Consider the following 6,000-nt stretch of genomic DNA (forward strand, 5'->3'; position numbering starts at 1 on the left):
TGCTGTTGAGTGTGATAAACACAAGAGTTGGAATCAATAGGGAGATAAGGAAATACTGTGCCAATATATAGCATGAATATGTAAAAAAAAAGAAAAAAAAAAGGTGTCATTAAAATCTGAAAACATGCCTCAAATCAGAAAGGACAAACAAGTTGAATATGTACTGCAGGGAGCAAATTTATTCAAACTGAGGATAAGTATATGTCCCCTAATGTCTTTCCATTATGGCAGAAATGAGGTTTTTTAATAAATTAATTTTCTAATATGTTTTTGTGTTGGGTTATGTGTATAATATTTAAGGCATAGATTTTAAAGAGAAATAATGTGATAGCATATTTATTGCATTTATATGTGAATAAGGAGTTAATAATGTAAAGTTAAAATATTAAAATGTACTATGTATATATGGATAAGTTTATAGATTATTTGTTTAGAACTATTAATAGAAGTCAAAATTACAGAATCTTCTATTACCACAAAGATTATATATGATGCAAATCTTACATATTCATGCTTTTAATTTAATGCAAATAATATATATACATATATATATATATATATGCTATATATATGTATGTATATACTGTATCTATGGGCTTAGAAAATGGGATAGTAACCAGTAGACAATATATTTGAAATAACTATAATTACATTGTGAATTTAAGCTTAATTTGTATGTAGTTTCTATCTATTATAAACTATAAATGACTATTTTAAAAATTTGGTAAATTGTAATATTACTTAGCTTGTGTAAACAATAAAAATACTAAAATGATAAAAGAGCTGATCTAAATATTCTTACCAGCAAAATATTTGGCACAATGCCAGTGAAGTGAGTTCTGCATTCACTGATAAAATCGGTTGCCATAGCAAGACCATAGTCACTGAGTTTCTAAGCAACCTGAGACTCCACAGACTTCAGATACTTAGGAGTCCACTGATCTTTCATCAGCCTTAAGCGAGAAATAGGAAAACCTGTGGTATACCAAATTCAATGGCGGATTTCCTGATTACCCAGTAGATCAGTGACTCCCCACAAAGTCTCCCCTATATTGATAGTCATTTAATTTATTAAATAATAACATTCATTCTGGGGAAATTGAATCCTCAAAGTGCTAAGTGGACAAAACTAAGTACAGAAAAATGGTCAGTACCTACTTTGTGCTGGGATCAAATATTTACTAAACAAATAAAGGAGATGTAACACATAATCCAATTCTCTGAAACCAAAGTCATTTACGTAATGCTGGCATTCATAAAGTCCTTGCCTTTTAATATAAAAATATATACTGTACATTTCAAATTTTTTCCTAATAATTACTTATATTTAGGTAACAACTTTAAATCAGTAATTGCTTGTGATCTTGTATTGAACTTTTAATTATAGCTTGTCTAGATGGCGTAAATAACTATATTAACCCTCCCAAATGTCAAACAAAATTGTACATGTGTGAGCTGTAAGCAAGGTTATAAATTATTCCTTGAATGACGCTGTATTAGCATTTCCTGTCTTTGCTTCTGTTAAACATTTTCTTCAGTCCCCTAATTTCACACAATATCAACTGAAGCAAATCATTGCTTCCAATGCTCTCTTTTCATTCACAAGGCTCAATTTCCAACTATTTAAGATAATCACAATGAAATAAAGTTGAGGCATATAATATTATTTGTCCCTATAGAACATTTTATCACAATGCAGTTCAAAATAAAAGATCACTACTAGAAATGGTCATATGTGATCAGTAAAACAATTATGTCTAGAACCTGTAAAATGTCACCTAATTCTAGTACCTGATTTTCTATGCCTCCCATTACCATTCTGTGTGGCTAGTTATTACCAAGAAAAAAACATCATAGGAATGATTTGCACATTGAAAACTGGCTTTAGCTCATTAACCATTAATTATTTTTTTAACATAATTTCCTCTATCCTGTTTGCAGTTGCATCAAAATGCAGGAACACAAGTCAGGTTTATAATATGATGAAGAGTGCTCTGACCTAGCAGTAACATAGAGTTATAAAGCCACCTCTCAAGCAGGTCACAATAGCCACCTGTTGACTAGAGCCATTCCAGGAATGCCGGCATTAGAAACTGCCTGTATCTGTACTGGTTACTGTTGACTATAAGAAAAAGAGGAGGGGGATAGATTCTTTTCTCCAAGGTTGGGAAGACAACCACCCTGCCTCACAATGTAATAGAGCCCAAAGTACATAATGACAATTATAATAATTGCATCTTCAGGTAAAAAGTGACCATCTACAAGTTAACAGTCTTCCTTAGTATATTCTTAAAAATAAAAAAATAGCTGCCCATGAATTTACCCTTTTAGTATGTTTTTCTACTAAGATATACCTGCATTGTTGCATGTATGTTGGAGGGTATGGATAATTTCAAATATTTTTAATATCTTCTTATCGATAACTATTGTAGTTATTACTGACAAGATCATAGTCAAATTACTACACCTAACCAATTCCATCCATTTTCTTGTATATATAACTTCTTATTTAAAAGTTTGGAGCAGGTTGTTGGAATGTCTATAATATCTCATATATTCTATTTCCTGAAAGAACAGAAAAATGAAACTATAGCTTAAAATGGATAAGAACAAAGCAAACATCAGATCAAAGTGAGAGATTTTAGTATTGCAGGCACCAGTAATGAGTCCTACACTCTTAGGCAAGATAAGTTTACAAGGAATACATAGGTGTAATTACCGGTTAGAAGTCCGATGCGAAAGTGTAAGGCCACCAATGTTAATGCACTTTCAAAATGCTGGTTGGGAGACAACAGGATTAACACTGATGAATCTGGTTGTGTTTGCCCCAAGTGCTGGGTCAAATCACTGCTGTACATCAGTCAGCCCCACCTCCAAATAGCCAAGAATGGCTGTGGAATTTTGATTGGCACTCCAGTGAGGCAGTGGGATTCCTAAACCAAAGTAAACCCAGCCGCCAGTGTTTGCCAAGCTCTCCAGCTTGAAAATGAGCTTTCTTCACCCTGGTTCTTTCTTTAAGAAAGCAAGAAAGCAAGAAGAAAGAAAGCAAGAAAGCAAGAAAGCAAGAAAGCAAGAAAGCAAGAAAGCAAGAAAGCAAGAAAGCAAGAAAGAAAGCAAGAAAGCAAGAAAGCAAGAAAGCAAGAAAGCAAGAAAGCAAGAAAGCAAGAAAGCAAGAAAGCAAGAAAGCAAGAAAGAAAGAAAGAAAGAAAGAAAGAAAGAAAGAAAGAGAAAGAAAGAAAGAAAGAAAGAAAGAAAGAAAGAAAGAAAGAAAGAAAGAAAGGAAGAAAGGAAGGAAGGAAGAGAAAGGAAGGAAGAAACAATTACTCTGTGATGTTTAAAAGAACACAGAAGCAGCTCCCTCTCCAGAGATATCCTACTTATTTTCTCATAGCAACTCCCCTGACTTTTTTACCCTGTGTCTTAGTTATAGGACTTTACAGTCCTCAGAGGAAGCACATAGCAACATGCACATGGGTCTTTAGGATAAAGAACAAAGCATCAATGAATATCTAGTTGTGGAAAGCTGGAGATCAGAGCAACATTCGACGGGGCTTTGCAAAATGAACAAGTTAGACTTACAATACTTACAACATTTTTTTTGCCATGTAAGAGAACTAAAATATTAATATTTTGTGGATATACTAATATTATGCAACTCACAAGAATAAGAGGCATCCAAAGAAAAATAAGGACATTCTGAAAACAAACCAAGCTATGAGAGTATATGCTAAATTAGACAAAAATACTTTTTCCTATGTCACTGAAGGTGGTACTTCTTTGGGGATTCATGTTGAGAACATTCATCCTCATACACACACACATACTCAATGAAGATTTTATAATGTGGCCACTGTGTGTGCAGAACTCTGCCAAAAAGAGGGAAAAAGTGTGATCTCTACTGTAGGTTTTCTGTAATGTACTTCAAATACTTCCATATAAAATACAATGTGGAAGTATTAAGTATTTTTAATATACCTTCTCAAAGTGGTCCCCTACCCTAGTTGTGAACATGCATTTGAAACCTGTCTAAGTAGAATGTAAATGAAGCCTAGAATTTAGCTCTCTTTATCTCCTAAAATCCAGAAAATTGTAATAGTAACTGTAATGATGATGTTTTCACTGGTGAATTAATGGTTTCAAAGATTTATGAATTGGCTATAAATATTACTGGATTGTGGAGAGCAGCTACAGTGTTTGGACAGGTTCAAGCCTCGGACTAATGAGAGGGCACAGTCCTCTCATGGCCACGTGCAAGTCCCAGCTAGGAGGGCAGAGCCCTCCCAGCACAATTATAGCCAACAGCTATAGTTGTAAGCTTGAACCTATGGTCCGAACACGTGGCCCCACATGCCTGAGTGATGTGGGCTTGATAGAGTTCAGGTGCATGTAATTGAGTAGGATCAAAACCCACCAGAACGTTGTAAACATCTTGACCACGCCCTTACTTTGCCTCGTGGGATCTGGCTATAAAATAAAGACACGGGTTGTAGTCCGTGGCGCTGTCGCTAGCTCTCCATCAGAGAGGACAGCGTCCCACCCAGACCCAGCTTTCTTCTCTTGTCTGTCTTTTCTCAATCCTTCACCGCCCCTCTCAGGGTCATCGAACCTGGCTGAGCTGGCGCGGCACATAAGGCGCCCAATGTGGGGCTGAGTATGGCATGGCCGTGCCGGCTCGCCACACTGGATAACTCCTTACCCTTACATCACAGGCTATAACAACCCACCAAGTGCAATTCAAAAATTGACTAGCTTTTGATTTCAGGGCATTCCTAGTTGCCTGACCATGACTAGATAGTTAGCTGGATAGTTAGAATTCTAAGTGTGTGCCTCTGATGAATCCTCCATGCAAGAACTACTGGGACACCTAAAAGTACAGGGAGCTGGGACTTCAAGGAGCATAAAGAACAGGTGGGTTTCCTCTTTTTACTCAACTGTTTCAGTCAGAAGCCAATTAGAGAAGGCTTTTACTGTACCTGTTTTGGGGAGAAGAGCTATACCTCTCCTACTGTTAGTTATTGAAAGCTACCAATTTTTACTAAGAGAACCCAATAATAGTATGTGCCCAAATTGACATGGATAGTTTAGCAAAGCATACTTTCAAGGAACTCACATACTAGGGATGCAACTCACCCACAGAGAACAATTCCACATAAAGATTCGAAGCAGAAAACCACAAAGTCTCTTGGGCTCGAAGGACATCCACATTTATTCAGATATAAATAGCTGTGACTCTGAGTTCAAAGACCTTTCACCCACTTCTATGTATGATACATTTTTTTCTCTTGTTCATGACCTTTATATGGCAGAAATGGAAGGAATCTTAGGAATCAGCAAGTCCTGATCATTTAAAAGATGAGGGTTTAGATATCTAGATAGCTGGGAATTCTTGTTCTACATTGCCTTAATGGTTATGAGAGATGAGGGCAATGCTATGAGCCAGATCTCTCTTGCCTGAAGCTCAGATGGGGTCCATTCAAAGACAATCTAGGAACTCAGTGAACTAAGTTTTGTTTTTGTTTATCTATAGCAGGATTACCATAGCTTTACATTTGTAATGCCTAAAAGGACTTTCTAAAAAACAATAAATATTGATTATATTTCTGGAAAAAGAATTAAAAAAAAAATAACCTCTTCCAGAATACGACTTTCTTTTTCTCCTTATGGTTCTATTTTTTTTTCATTTATATCCTTTTTTGCATATCTTTTCTAAGGTTCTGGACTGATATTTGTTAAAATATTGCCTTATTTTTGTGTGCATATTATTTTTCTCCTTCAGTAATGTTAGTCAAGTTAATAGTAAGGTCCTGGATAATTGGAATAATTTACACCTCTTTTTGATTCCCATTAACTGTACCCTGTTACTAGAGTAAAGTTAATTTTTTAAAACTATTCTGATTACAGTGCTCTTTTGACTTTCCTAATTTTGTTTTATTTTCAATATTTTTGAGGTGGGAGAGGTCATAGAGGGATAAATGGTAATGAAAAAAGAAAAAAGGAATC

At 35.4% G+C, this 6,000-nt stretch overlaps 1 protein-coding gene across 1 annotated transcript in view; it reads right to left on the reverse strand.

The window, feature by feature from the left end:
- CD36 (CD36 molecule (CD36 blood group)) overlaps positions 1 to 2,828 on the reverse strand; it is a 55,066-nt gene extending 52,238 nt beyond the window's left edge. The window contains exon 1 of the mRNA XM_079786411.1: positions 2,720 to 2,828. The gene's annotated coding sequence lies outside the window, so the exon portion shown is untranslated. The remainder of the gene's footprint in view (positions 1 to 2,719) is intronic.
- Positions 2,829 to 6,000: the final 3,172 nt, after the last annotated feature.

Source organism: Cnephaeus nilssonii, assembly GCF_951640355.1.
Source record: "Cnephaeus nilssonii genome assembly, chromosome: 12".
Taxonomy (NCBI): domain Eukaryota; kingdom Metazoa; phylum Chordata; class Mammalia; order Chiroptera; family Vespertilionidae; genus Cnephaeus; species Cnephaeus nilssonii.